Source organism: Hypanus sabinus, chromosome 2, assembly GCF_030144855.1.
Source record: "Hypanus sabinus isolate sHypSab1 chromosome 2, sHypSab1.hap1, whole genome shotgun sequence".
NCBI classification, from domain to species: domain Eukaryota; kingdom Metazoa; phylum Chordata; class Chondrichthyes; order Myliobatiformes; family Dasyatidae; genus Hypanus; species Hypanus sabinus.
Window position 1 is genome coordinate 3,149,356 of NC_082707.1, and position 13,579 is coordinate 3,162,934.

The following is a 13,579-nucleotide window of genomic DNA, read 5'->3' on the forward strand; positions in this document are numbered from 1 at the left end:
TATTGAAGTAGGTTTTCAAAGCTTGCAGAGAAATTTAGGCCAGTTATAAGAGTGGGCTGAAAGATGGCAGATGGAGTTTAATGCTGATAAGTGTGAGGTGCTACATTTTGGTAGGAATAATCCAAATAGGACATACATGGTAAATGGTAGGGCATTGAAGAATGCAGTAGAACAGAGCGATCTAGGAATAATGGAGCATAGTTCCCTGAAGGTGGAATCTCATGTGGATAGGGTGGTGAAGAAAGCTTTTGGTGTACTGGCCTTTATAAAGCAGAGCATTGAGTATAGGAGTTGGGATGTAATGTTAAAATTGTACAAGGCATTGGTGAGGACGAATTTGGAATATTGTGTACAGTTCTGGTCACCGAATTATAGGAAAGATGTCAACTAAATAGAGAGAGTACAGAGGAGATTTACTAGAATGTTACCTGGGTTTCAGCACCTAAGTTACAGGGAAAGGTTGAACAAGTTAGGTCTTTATTCTTTGGAGTGTAGAAGGTTGAGGGGGGACTTGATAGAGGTATTTAAAATTATGAGGGGATAGATAGAGTTGACGTGGATAGGCTTTTTCCATTGAGAGTAGGGGAGATTCAAACAAGAGGACATGATTTGTGAGTTAGGGGGAAAAACTTTAAGGGTAACTCGAGGGGGAATTTCTTTACTCAGAGAGTGGAACGAGCTTCCAGTAGAAGTGGTAGAGGCAGGTTCAGTATTGTCATTTAAAGTAAAATTGGATAGGTATACGGACAGGAAAGGAATGGAAGGTTATGGGCTGAGTGTGGGTCAGTGGGACTAGGTGCGAGTAAGCGTTCGGCACGGACTAGAAGGGCCGAGATGGCCTGTTTCCGTGCTGTAAATGTTATATGGTTATACGGAAACTGTGAGCAGTTTCAAACTCTGAGGAGTGTACATCACACACGGACTCTCATGGTCCCATAACACACACAACACAAACAGGAAAGCCCACCTGCTGGGTTCTGCAGAGCGATATTCACAGCTGCCTGTGGCAACAAATTCCATAGATTCATCACTCTCTGGCTAAAGAAATTCCTCTATGTCACCTCATTCTAATAATTTGATTTCTTTTTTTTTAACTGGCAGAGCAACGCCGCCCCCTCTACCTTCCTGACTATCTTTTTTATACAATGTTGATCTCCGGACTTTAATCTCCCAGCTATAATCTTTCAGCCATGATTCCATGATGCCTGCAACGTCCTACCTCCCAATCTGCAACTGTGCTGTTAGTTCATCTACCTTATCCTGTATGCAGCGCCCATTCAGACTCAACACCTTCAGCCCTGTACCTAACCTCTTCGTTTTTGTCACACCATGCTCTACCTTTAGATTCCTGACTTTGTCTGAGGTCTGACCAACATCTGCCTCCAAAACCTGTTCTGGCACTCTGGTTCCCATCCCTTGCAACCCCACCCTGCAGCGTTAACAAACCTTCCCGCAAGGATATTAGTCGCCCTCTAGTTCAGGTGCAAACTGTCCCTGTACAGGTCCCACCTTCCTTGGAAGAGAGACCGATGATCCAAAAATCTTATGTTCTCCCACCTACACCAACTCCTCAGCCACATATTACACTGTATAATATTCCTATTTCTGTCCTCACTAACACATGACATGGGTAACAATCCTGAGATCACAACCCTGCAGATCTTACCCATTAACTTAGCACCCAACTCCCTTTGTGGAACCCCACTACTTTATCATTTCCAGCCAGTAACCTTATCAACAGCCACTGCTGTGCCTAGCATCACTTTATGGACATATGATCAATCTAGGTATAAAAACTATCTTATGTATTACCCACTGGATTTTGCCTAACTCCACAGTAGGTCAATGGCAGACACAATCTCAATGGCAACACACAAAATGCTGGTGGAACACAGCAGGCCAGGCAGCATCTATAAGGAGAAGCACTGTCGATGTTTCGGGCCGAGACCCTTCATCAGGACAGTACTTCTCCTTATAGATGCTGCCTAGCCTGCTGTTTTCCACCAGCATTTTGTGTGTGTTGTTAGAATTTCCAGCATCTGCAGATTTCCTCGTGTTTACAGACTCAATGGTTCTTCACACAGCCTTAGACCAACTAGACAACACAAACACCTATGTCAGGATGCTGTTCATCGACTGTAGCTCAGCATTTAATACCATCAATCTCACAATCCTGATTGAGAAGCTACAGAACCTGGGCCTCTGTACCTCCCTCTGCAATTGCATCCGTAATTTTCTAACTGGAAGACCTCAATCTGTGCGGATTGGTGATAACATCTCCTCCTCGCTGATGATCAACCCTGGCGCATCTCAGGGGTGTGTGCTTAGCCCACTGCTCTACTCTCTCTATACCCATGACTGTGTGACTAGGCAGAGCTCAAACAGCATCTATAAATTTGCAGCCGATACAACCATTGTTGCTAGAATCTCAAACGGAGATGAGAGGACGTACAGGAGTGAGATATGCCAACTCGTGATATGGTGTTGCAACAACAACCTGGCACTCAACGTCAGTAAGACGAAAGAGCTGATTGTGGACTTCAGGAAGGGTAAGACAAAGAAACACATACCAATCCTCAGAGGGTTCAGAAGTGGAGAGAGTGAGCAGTTTCAAGTTCCTGGGTGTTAAGATCTCTGAGGATCTAACCTGGTCCCAACATATCGATGTAGCTATAAAGAAGGCAAGACAGCGACTATACTTCATTAGAAGTTTGAAGAAATTTAGTATGTCAACAAAAACACTCAAAAGCTTCTATAGATGTACCGTGGAGAGCATTCTGACAGGCTGCGTCACTGTCTGGTATGGAGGGGCTACTGCACAGTACCGAAAGAAGCTGTAGAGATTCGTAAATTCAGTTGGCTCTATCTTGGGTCCTAGACTACAAAGTACCCAGGACATCTTCAAGGAGTGGTATATTATGTATTGCATTGAACTGTTGCTGCAAAGTTAACAAATTTCACGATAATAAACCTGATTCTGATTCTGATTCAAAATTATATTTATTTTGTGTTTATTTTATTATTTTGTTCTTTATCTGATTGTGTTTTTTTGTGCTCTATCAGATCTGGAGTAACAATTATTTTGTTCACCTTTACACTTGTGTCCTGGAAGTGACATTAAACTATCTCTAGTCTTGAATTTTGATTCTATAAATGATGGTGGTTTATTTCTTAAAAGTTTATCATTTCATCAGTATGTGAGAAGTTGGGACACTCCCCTGCTGTGCAGAATCACATCACGCAGTTTGAAAGGTCAACCTCATTAAAGCAACACTCCATGTTGGTAAGCTCTATCACATCTCAGTGTGCAGGCAGGGCCCTCAGCATCCTACCACCCACCCAACGAGCAGGCAGGAGGTACTGTAGCATTAGGACAAGCACTGTTAATATGGGAAACAGTTTCTTCCCCCAGGATGTGAGACCATATAGAACCCCGAGATTCATTTTAAGAACATAAGAAATAGGAGCAGGAGTAGGCCATCCGGCCCATCGAGCCTGCCTCATCATTCAATAAGATCATGGCTGATCTGTCAGTAAACTCAGCTCCATCTACCTGCCTTTTCCCCATAACCCTTAATTCCCTTACTATGTAAAAACCCATCTAACTGTTTCTTAAATATATTTAGTGAAGAAGCCTCAACTGCTTCCCTGGGCAGAGAATTCCACAGATTCACCACTCTCTGGGAAAAACAGTTTCTCCTTATCTCCGTCCTAAATCTTCTCCCCTGAATCTTGAGGCAATGTCCCCTAGTTCTAGTCTCACTTACCAATGGAAACAACTTTCCTACTTCTATCTTATCTATCCCTTTCAAAATTTTGTATGTTTCGATAAGATCCCCTCACATTCTTCTGAATTCCAGACAGTATAGTCCCAGGCAACTCAATCTCTCCTCATAGGTTAACCCCTACATCTCTGGAATCAACCTGGTGAACCTCCCCTGCACTGCCTCCAAAGCCAGTATTTTCTTGTGGGCATTCACAGTAACTTCAAAGAAGCACAATAGAATCAACGGAAAATTGCAGGTAGCAGTATAATCAACCAATGTGCAAAATACTGCAAACTGTGAAATTATAGAAGAAAAAAAGAAATAATAATAATAATAATAATAATAATAATAATAAATAAACAACAAATATTGAGAACATGAGATGAAAACTCTTGAAAATGAGTCCATGGGTCATGATTCTCATCACTAATGAAGCACCACAGCATTATACAGTTTACTGTTTCACTTTTTTTTGTGTTGTAAAGGCAACTTTTGCTGAATGTCAGTCTTGTAGAATGTCTTTTATTATTTGCTAATTTATTTATGCTGATATGTTTTATGTGTTGTGTGTGAGTTATATGTACAGAGTTGTGCTCCTTGGCCTGGAGGAACATTGTTTTGTTCAGCAGCACACGTGTGTGTGATTGAATGACAATAAACTGAACTTAATACACATTCAATGATCCATAAGGCCATAAGACAAAGAGGCAGAATTAGGCCATTCAACCCATCAAGTCTACTCCGCCATTCCATCACGGCTGATCCTGAATCCCACTCGACCCCATGCACCTGACATCTCACTAAATCCTTTGATGCCCTGACTGATCAGGAAATGATCAACTCCCACCTTAAATACAGTCTGTAGCAGAGTATTCCACAGATTCACTACTCTCTGGCTAAAAAAAACCCTCACCTCTGGTCGCCCCTCAATTTTGAGGCTGTGCCCTCCAATTCTGGATACATCCACCACAGGACACCTCCTCTCCACATCCACCCGATCTGATCTAGTCCTTACAACATTTGATAGGTTTCAATGAGATCCCCACACATTCTTCTAAATTCCAGTGAGTACAGGCCCAAAGCTGCCAAACGCTCCTCATCTGTTAACCCCTTTGTTCCTGGAACCATCCTTGACAACACATCCCTTCTGAGATATGAGGCCCAAAACTGTTGACGATACTCCAACTGCAGCCTGACTAGCATCTTATAAAGCCTCAGCATTATCTCCTTGCTTTAATATTCTATTTCTCTTGAAATAAATGTCAACATTGCATTTACCTTCTTTACTACAGACTCCACCTATAAATTAATCTTGTGGGAATCTTGCATGAAGATTCCTAAGTCCCTCTGCACCTCTTATGTTTGAACCTTCTTCCCAGTCAGATAACAGTCTGTCCTATTGTTCCTTTCACCAAAATGCAATATCATGCATTGCCCAACACTGTATTCCATCTGCCACTTTTTTGCCCATTCGATCAATTTGTCTAAGTCCTGCTGCAATCACATTGCTTCCTCAACACTACCTACTCCTTCTCTTTCCCTTTCACCCAGCATCCACTCTCCTCTCATATCAGATTCCTTCTTCTCCAGCCCTTTATCTTTTCCACCTATCACTTTCCAGCTTTTTAGTTCATCCAACTTCCCCCATCCACTTGGCTTCACCTAGCACTGTCTAGCCTGCACTCCTCTCCCCTCTCCCCGACTTCTTATTCTGGCATCCTTCTCCTTCCTCTCCAGTCTGAAGAAAGGTTTTGGCCCAAAATGTTGACTGTTTATTCATTTCCACAGATGCTGTCTAACCTGATGAGTTTCTCCAGCATTCTGTGTGGATATCTGATTATTGACTTCAGGAGAGGGGTTGATGTCGACATCAACAGTGTTGATGTCAAGAGCTTCAAGATCTTACATGTGAACATCACCAGTAGCCTTTCTGGGTCCAACCATGCAGATGCCACAGTCAAAAATTCTTGTCAACACCACTACTTTCTCAGGCAGCTTGGCATGTTGCTGTCGACACTTACTGACTTCTAATTGATGAACCATAGAAAACATCCTGTCCAGATTCATCATGACTTGGTACTGTGACTGCAAGAAACCGCTGAGGGTTGCAGACACAGCTCAGCACATCACGGAAACCAGCCTCCCCTCCACGGACTCTGTCTACACCTCTCACTGCCTCAGTAAAGTAGGAAGCGTAATGAAAAATCCCACCCACCCTGGACATTGCAATGATCTGATCTTACTGCACATCAGTACATGTGACAATAATAAACCAATTTTCTGATGAAAGTTTGATCCTGTGAATGCAGAACCATACAGCCACAGAGTCACAGAGCACTACGGCTCAGCCTGTTCATCCATGCCAAATTGTTATTCTGCCTAGCTCCATAGACCTCCGTATCCCTCCCATCAATTTACCATCCAAATGATTAGTCAGGGCATCAAAGGTTACAGGGACAAAGCAGGAGAATGGGTTTGAGAGGGATAATAAATCAGCCATGATGGAATGATGGAGAAGACTCAATAGGTTGAATGACCTAGTTCTGCCCTAATTTGGGTCATGAACAATGGAGGCCCGGGTCCTGTTCTGGAGTTGGATTTGGGCCCTGGAGAATGGAGCCTGGTGTCATAGAAACATGGAAAACCTACAGCACAATACGACCCTTCAGCCCACAATGCTGTGCTGAACATGCACTTACTTTAGAAATTACCCAGGGTTACCCATGGCCTTCTATTTTTCTAAGATACATGTATCTATCCAGGAGTCTCTTAAAAGACCCTATCGAATCCACTTCCACCACCGTCGCCAGCAGCCCATTCCATATAACCATATAACAATTACAGCACAGAAACAGGCCATCTCGGCCCTCCTAGTCCGTGCCGACGCTTACACTCACCTAGTCCCACTGGCCCGCACTCAACCCATAACCCTCCATTCCTTTCCTGTCCATATACCTATACAATTTTACTTTAAATGACAATACAGAACCTGCCTCTACCACTTCTACTGGAAGCTCATTCCACACAGCTACCACTCTCTGAGTAAAGAAACTCCCCCTCGAGTTACCCTTAAAGTTTTTCCCCCTAACTCACAAATCATGTCCTCTTGTTTGAATCTCCCCTACTCTCAATGGAAAAAGCCTATCCACGTCAACTCAATCTATGCCCCTCATTATTTTAAATACCTCTATCAAATCCCCCCTCAACCTTCTACGGTTCAAAATTGAAGACCTAACTTGTTCAGCCTTTACCTGTAACTTAGTTGTTGAAACCCAGGTAACATTCTAGTAAATCTCCTCTGTACTCTCTCTATTTTGTTGATATCTTTCCTATAATTCGGTGACCAGAACTGTACACAATACTCCAAATTTGGCCTTACCAATACCTTGTACAATTTTAACATTACATCCCAACTCCTATACTCAGTGCTCTGATTTATAGAGACCAGCATACCAAAAGCTTTCTTCACCACCCTATCCACATGAGACTCCACTTTCAGGGAACTATGCACCATTATTCCTAGATCACTCTGTTCTACTGCATTCTTCAATGCCCTACCATTTGCCATGTATGTCCTATTTGGATTATTCCTACCAAAATGTAGCACCTCACACTTATCAGCATTAAACTCCATCTGCCATCTTTCAGCCCATTCTTCTAACTGGCCTAAATCTCTCTGCAAGCTTTGAAAACCTACTTCATTATCCACAATACCACCTACCTTAGTATCATCTGCATACTTACAAATCCAATTTACCACCCCATCATCCAGATCATTAATGTATATGACTAACAACATTGGACCCAGTGCAGACCCCTGAGGCACACCACATAGTTCCTGTCCTGTTCTGAAGATGGATTTGGGCCCCGGAGAATGGAGGCCTGGGGTCCTGTTCTGGAAATGAATTCAATCCCTGGAGAATGGAGGCCCGGAGTTCTGTTCTTAAATTGGATTCAGGCCTGAAGTCTTGATTTGAAGCTGGATACTGGCCAAATTTGTGGGAGTGTGACAGGGGGAAGGGCTTCTTTTACTCTCTATATAGCCAAAATATTCTGCAGGTGCTGGAAATCCAGAGCAAAACACACAAAATGCTGGTGGAACTCTGAATTGGGCAGCATCTATGGAAATGAACAGCTGATGTTTTGGGCCAAGTTTTGCTGCCGTTGTTTTTGTTGCTTGCTGTTTTCTGTCTTGTCCTGCTGAATATTGTGAGCATGCTCTGCTGGCATGAGAATGTGTGGTGGCATTTGTGGCTTGTACCCAGCTGGTTGGGTTGTTGACACAAACAATGCGTTTCACTCAATGCTTAAATGTCTGTCTGAATCTGAATCACAATCTGATCCTCTGCCTTCATCAACGATGTCAGAGGATCGCAAAACAGCTGATTCCACAAGCTGCAAACTGATGCTTCTGCTGCTTATATATCTATCTATTTATTGATTCCTTATTTGCACAATTTTTTTCTTTTTTTGTCAGTCTTTATTCACTTATGCATAGTTTTTTAAAGTTTAAAGTTCAAAGCAGATTTAATATCAATGTGTGTACACATCATACAACTGTGAGCTTCACCACCTCAAGAGCAGCCACAAAACACAAAGCCTAAAAGAACTCATTAAGAAAGAAGACTGTGAAACACGCAAAATGCAGAAAGGAAAAAGATCACGCAAACAAGCAAATAGCGTTCTGAACTGAAGTTCACAAGGAGAGCCAAAACCCACAGTTCAGCACGGCGCGAGTAAATGTTGTGGAATAGCGAGCTCCTCACCTCGGGCCCCGACACCCTGACCCCTTCAATCTGGCCCGGTGCCCAAGAGCTATAGTATTTCTTTATTTTCCTGGGAATGCCTGCAAGAAAATGAATTGTAAATAGTGACATATACTGTTTGCACTTTGATAATAAATTTACTTTGAACTTTGAAAAGGAAATGGCATAGATGCACCTTTTGGAGAGGAGGAGTTCACAAACTCCCAGCCACTCTGCCCTGTACTGAGCCGGTCTGTGCCTCTGCCATCGGCGACGGGGCGTGCTTCTGGGAAGGTGAGGAGTTATGTCAGCCGCTCGAGAGTGGGGCAGCAGCAGGCTCAAAGGGATGTAGCGTTCATGTACAGTCTGCAGGGGGAGATACTCCCCTAGAAAATCTCACTCACAGATTTCTACAGATGTACTGTGGAAAGCATTCTAACTGGTTGCATCACTATCTGCTATGAGGGGGACACGGCACAGGATTGGAAAATGCTGCAGAAAGTTGTAAACTCAGCTCCATCATGGACACTAGCCAGGATTACTCTCGTGAACCTCCTCTGGACCCTCTCCAATGCCAGGGCATCGTTTCTTAGATAAGGGACCCAAAACTGCACAGAACTTCTGTTTGTAATAGGGTGAGTTGAAAAACATGGATTGGACAGCTAAGCTCCTTTCTCTGTGTACTGTTGCAACTTAGAAATCTGTGTGATTAATTTCTCCCCTTCTGACCCCCATTTGACCCCCATGCAAATCCTTGACATTGACCATCCCCACCAATCTCCCTCCAAGTGATCTACAAATGTCCAGTAGAGGGCACCCTAACAAGCTGTATCACTGCAGGGAATGGAAACTGCCCTGCGGTGGGCAGACAGGACATCTCTACAATGGGCAGTCAAAACTGCCCAACACACCCCCAGCACCAGCCTACCCACCATCAAGGACACATAAACAGAAAGGTGCTGGAAAAGCGACAGTAACATCATGAAAGATCCTACCCACCCTGTTCATGGACAGTTTGTCCCACTCCCATCAGGGAGGAGGCTACGTAGCATCCACACCAGGACCACCAGACTCAAAAACAGCTCCTTCCCCCAAGTAGTGAGGCTGATCTACATCTTCACCCACTAACTCCACCACTACTTTATTATTTCCCATCAGTCACCTTGTGTACAGGCTAGCATCACTTTATGGACTTACAAATTGTCTATGTACATAAGCTATTTTATGTATTTATATTTATTGTGTTTTTTATTATTGTTTTTAGATTTGGCACATTCAATCACAACAGCTTCTATGGGGTCAACCAAAGGTGTTATTATCCTTTTTAAATATACTTTTTATGACTGCAAGACCCTGGTGGACATTAAGAACTGAAAGTACTACAGGTTTACCCCATCAGCGAGTTGCCGATTGGCAGAGAAACTGCAGGAGCTGAACTTGGTGCAGATCGTGCTGCAGATGTGCTGGAGGAGTTGGTGTGCAAAGATTGTGTGCTGTTTAACAGAAAGTGATCATCTTAGTCACTTTTCTTGGGATCGCAAGACCCTGTTGGACATTGTTAATGAGGAATGCTGCAAGTCCTATTCACTGATTTATCGGCGGACAGTGGGGGAGCTCCATTGCCTCGGTCATAGTAAGAACTAGGCCTCAGACCAGGGTGTCGCCTGTTTACAGCTGCCCAGGAGCGAAGCATTGCCGTTGGTTGGCTTGAACTTGAATTGTGTTCTTTATCTTATTGTATTTTGTTTTGTGCTGCATTGGACACAGAGTAACAATTATTTTATTTGACTTTCATTTCTGTACAGGAAATTATATTAAACTACCTTGAATCTTGACTCTTGAGTGTTGTCCACAGCACTTGATTTTGTACCTCTTGGCCCTGAGACTCTCCATCCGCAGTGTCTCTCTCCATACCCACTTCCTCCCCCATGACTCCCCTTCACCGTCTCCAATATTCATGATCCACCGGGAAACCATCCCCTCCCCCAGCCTTCTGGCAGAACATTGGGTTCATTGGGGTGTATAGGGTGGGGCAGGTTGTGTCCATTTTGGGGCAGCTTTGGGCCCCATTGGACACTCTGCTCTCACCTGTGGCTCTAAGTAGCTGTTTGCATGTGACAGTGGCCACACCCCAGTACACCGCTTCGACAGGCGGGCTAAACCAGGTGAGGGTAGCTGGCAGCCTCATACCCCAGTGAGATAGGGACATGCCTGACCTAGCATGCGAAGGCAGCTCTGGCAGACTGGGAGAAGGAGACCTACAGAACATCCAAGGGCAGGAAGGTAGATCTGCAACATGTGGAGAGCGAAGGGCATGACGAGGCACAGAAGAAATCATGGTCATCCACTGTAACCAAGGAAAACTCTAGTTCATGATGACTACTTGTACCACTGGACCAGGACTTCCAACGTTCAGAGAACAGAACTGTCCAAGTGCAACGGTTTTTAAAAACTCTCCCATACAGTTTTCCTGTCACCATCAGATACAACAGATAATCAACAGTAGGTTGCCAGGCAGTGTGGAGAAGCAGTTGGATCTCGGGGTCCACATCCGTAGATCCTCAAAGTTGCTGTGCACTTTGATAGAGCAGTTGAGGAGGTGTGTGGAGAGTTGGCATTCATTAGTCTGGGGCTGTGTTACAGAGCCGGGAGGAAAATGTTGCAGCTCCGTAAAACAGGTCAAACCACGCTTGGAATAATGTGTTCAGTTCTGGTTGCCTCATTATAGGAAGGATGTGAAAGCTTTAGAGAGTGTGCAGAAAAGTGTTACCATGATTAGAGAGCATGTCTTATGAGGATAGTTTGATTGAGCTCAGGCTTTCCTCTTTGGAGCGAAGGAGGATGAGAGGTGACTTGAAAGAGTTGTACAAGATAATGAGAGGCATAGATCAAGTGGACAGACAGTGCCTTTTTCCCCAGATGGAAATGATCAGAGGAAAGTGATTGTCCTCCTTGTTGTACTATTTCCCAGTGATTCCATTGTGACTCTTTGTATTTACTGGGATTGCCCATAAGAAAAGGCATCCCAGGGCTGTATGTACTTTGATAATAAATTTACTTGGTCACAGTATAGGAGGAATGGCAGAGGTAATTGTTTTACACAGATTGGTTGGTGCATGGAACACCTTGCCAGAGCTGGTGGTAGAGGCAGATGCCTTAAAGGCATTTCAGAGATTCTTAGATAGGCACACGGATAAAAGGAAGCTGGAGGGCTCTGTGGGAGGGAAGGAGTAGATTGAAAGGTTGCCACAGTATCGTGCGCTGAGGGGCCTGTACTTTTCTGTAGTGTTCTATAAGATGGCAGTGGTAAGATACAGCAGCCACCGAGTCCAATCAAATGTATAGTTTTTCGTCTTGTTTTACGATCACAAGTCACTGCTGGATACTAAGAAGATTAAGTACTGCAAGACTACCTCATCATCTAGTTGCCTGATAGCGCTTACGTACCGGAGTTGTGTTGTCACTTGGTCTTCTGGCATACCATCGCACCAAGACAGTGTGCGGCTAATGAAAAGCTGAGGGTGATTGTCTGGGATACTGGTTCCTGTAAGCTGTGTGGGTGTGCACATAGTATTTGTTGCCACGTAGCTGGAATTTTATGTAATGTTGATACAATTTTGAAATTATGCCAATATAATTTTAAATTCTATGCTAATTTAATGGTGGCAGTATCTTGGCAATGACATTTGGAGTGACAAAGTGAAAGATCTGCTTGCCTCTATAAATTCTGACGTTAATACTGTGCTGATTATTCAGTTCATTCTGTGTGTGTGTAATCATTTGGATGATAGATCTCCTCTTGATCAGTAAAGAGATTAGCAAGCTTTTGATACTGGTGTTATTGCCTGTGCAACCAATTTTGAATTTGGAAAGGAGAACATTGTATAACTTAGCTAAGTTATACAATGGAACTACCATGAAAGCTTTGATTCGAAAATATCACAGCAATACCGTGATTTCAAATTTGTCATTTCTGAGAAAGTTAACTGATAGGGCGAACTGCATGTTCAGAAACAAAGAATTTGAAGAACTGTCAACTCTTGTTGACATCATCAAACTTCTAGTGCTGACTACAAATGTGGATTCAATTTTATGAGTTCAAGCAAATGTAAATCCAGAAACAGACTAGAAATGGAACATTTGGATGACCTAATGATGATTAAGGGGTACCTTTAATCTGGGTGTGAAATTAATCTGGACTGTGTGTATGGACAACAGATTTGTAATAAAGACAGATGAGAAAAGGATTACAAAACATGAAAGATTTTCTTTGGTGCACTGTATTTCATTATACCTTTCAATTGATAAATAAAAGCAAAAGTATGTGATTTTTCAATTTTTATTCAAAATATTCATAGTATACATATTGCAAAAAACATTTTAAGTGTTGTGTAGTTTTTAGGCCGTGTACAGACAAGGCCCACATTGCTCAGACTCACCTGTTGTGGTGAGATACATGGGCCTTGAAGGAGATGCCAGAAATCCATACAGGGTTGGGGGCTAGGTCCTGCCTTCAGTGCTGCTCTCCTGTGCCTGCTCAGTGCTGCCCTCCTGTGCCTGCTCGGTGCTGCTCTCCTGTGCCTGCTCAGTGCTGCCCTCCTGTGCCTGCTCAGTGCTGCTCTCCTGTGCTTGTTCGGTGCTGCTCTCCTTTACCTGCTCAGTGCTTGCCCTCCTGTGCCTGCTCAGTGCTGCCCTCCTGTTTCTGCTCAGTGCTGCCCTCCTGTGCCTGCTCGGTGCTGCTCTCCTGTGCCTGCTTGGTGCTGCTCTCCTGTGCTTGCTCGATGCTGCTCTCCTGTGCCTGTTCAGTGCTGCTCTCCTGTGCCTGTTCAGTGCTGCTCTCCTGTGCCTGCTCGGTGCTGCTCTCCTGTGCCTGCTCGGTGCTGCTCTCCTGTGCCTGCTCGGTGCTGCTCTCCTGTGCCTACTCGGTGCTGCTCTCCTGTGCCTGTTCAGTGCTGCTCTCCTGTGCCTGCTCAGTGCTGCTCTCCTGTGCCTGCTCGGTGCTGCTCTCCTGTGCTTGCTCGGTGCTGCTCTCCTGTGCTTGTTCGGTGCTGCTCTCCTGTGCTTGCT

At 44.1% G+C, this 13,579-nt stretch overlaps 1 long non-coding RNA gene across 1 annotated transcript; it reads left to right on the forward strand.

Moving 5' to 3' along the window:
- Positions 1 to 3,111: 3,111 nt before the first annotated feature.
- On the forward strand, positions 3,112 to 10,347 carry LOC132406126 (uncharacterized). The gene is made up of 2 exons (XR_009516072.1): positions 3,112 to 4,023; positions 9,777 to 10,347. It is a non-coding gene; the product is annotated as an uncharacterized LOC132406126 (long non-coding RNA).
- The last annotated feature ends 3,232 nt before the right edge of the window (positions 10,348 to 13,579 follow it).